The sequence below is a fragment of the Buceros rhinoceros genome, unplaced genomic scaffold (genome assembly GCF_000710305.1).
Source record: "Buceros rhinoceros silvestris isolate BGI_N320 unplaced genomic scaffold, ASM71030v1 scaffold24727, whole genome shotgun sequence".
NCBI classification, from domain to species: Eukaryota; Metazoa; Chordata; class Aves; order Bucerotiformes; family Bucerotidae; genus Buceros; species Buceros rhinoceros.
The window spans coordinates 26,529-27,969 of NW_010424366.1; positions in this window are offsets into that span (position 1 = coordinate 26,529).

The following is a 1,441-nucleotide window of genomic DNA, read 5'->3' on the forward strand; positions in this document are numbered from 1 at the left end:
TTGAGCTGGGGACAAGCATTCCTTCAGCGTAGCTGAAGCAGAGACCGAAGGCCCAGGCCCCAGCTTAGATGGAGCTGCTGAGCCCATGGCAGGGCATGTTGGTGGAGGCCCGGGTTCAGGCTGGCCAGGTCGTTACAGCCCATGAATGCCCTCAGGGGCGTAACGGTGTGCCCTGGAGAGCCGTGCAGCTGATGTCCTCTGAGCGGAGGCACAGGGGGCACCGGGAGCGCTGGCCGGCCCAGGGTGGAGCGAGGTCAGGAAGGCAGCGGCTGCACAGTCTCTTCTCTGTCTGGTTCTGCACCCTGCGGGGTGCAGCGCGGCAGCTGCCCAGGCCCAGACCACACAAGCAGCGAGCGCTGGGTGGTCTGTGGGTTTTGTGCAACCACGGGTGGGTTCTGGAGATAATTGCAGATCCTTGAAAGCACCCACAGGGAGCTCATATCTGAATGTTTTCTGGAGCTTCCCACAGCTTGGTACCGTGAGTGGTCACGGCCCCGAATGTGGATTGGGGGCTGCATCTCTAGGAAGAGTCATTCTGAGGAAGGCTTGCAGGGCGGCAGCCTGATGTCTGTCAGCCGGAGGCTCTCAGACCACTGCAGCAGTAAGGCTGACTCACAGCCCTCCTCGGTCGTGGGTAGTATTTGGCTTGTCCAGAGTCCTAATGAGCATCGAGGCAAGAGCAGCCCTGTCCTTCCTGCCCAGGCCAGCCATCATCATCCTCAGCACGCAGAGCCTGGCCCTGTGAGGCTAGTGCAGGCCAAATCAGTTTGGGCTCAGGGCTTGCATGACACGGCCTTTCACCCCCTTGCTCTGAAGCTGTCACAGGATCATGGCTTTGTTCTCGCTCCTCCAAGACAAAGGGCGGAAGCAGAGGCAGTGCTGGTGCTGGCAGGCAGGCAGGAGTCGCGGTCTGAGCGGTTTCCTCCGCTTGCTGCGGGTCAGGCTGCCCTATACAAGGGGTTATAAATGAGCAGCACTGTGGAGCCTGTGCAGAGGCTTCCAAATGAGGGATTTTACCGCTGCAAAACTCGGAGGACACCCCTACATTGCAAGAGCAAGGTAGAAATGATCAGGGCAGCATCCCAGAAGCTGGCACTGGTGTGCTGTAGAAGAGGTGTGCGGCCGAAAGATTCAGTCTCCCTCTCGTCACATTGGGATCTCTGGACTCGAGTGCCCGACGAGCCACCTGGAGAGCCATTTGTCTGCGCTGGTTTGGGAGGAGAGGGAGTGGGCTGGCCGGGGCTCCGGCTCTGCGCTGCCAGCTGCCCAAGTTCTCTGTCCATCCTCCCAGGAGGGGTTTTCTCTCCTTTCTGTACACAAACCCACGGGGCAGAGGTGTGGGAGATGTATGATGCCCCCTTGCTTTTGTTCTAACAAAGCAACCCGGGTGGTGAAGGGACAATCCTAGAGCTGCTTGGCTGCGGCGGCAGGCGGGGGGAGG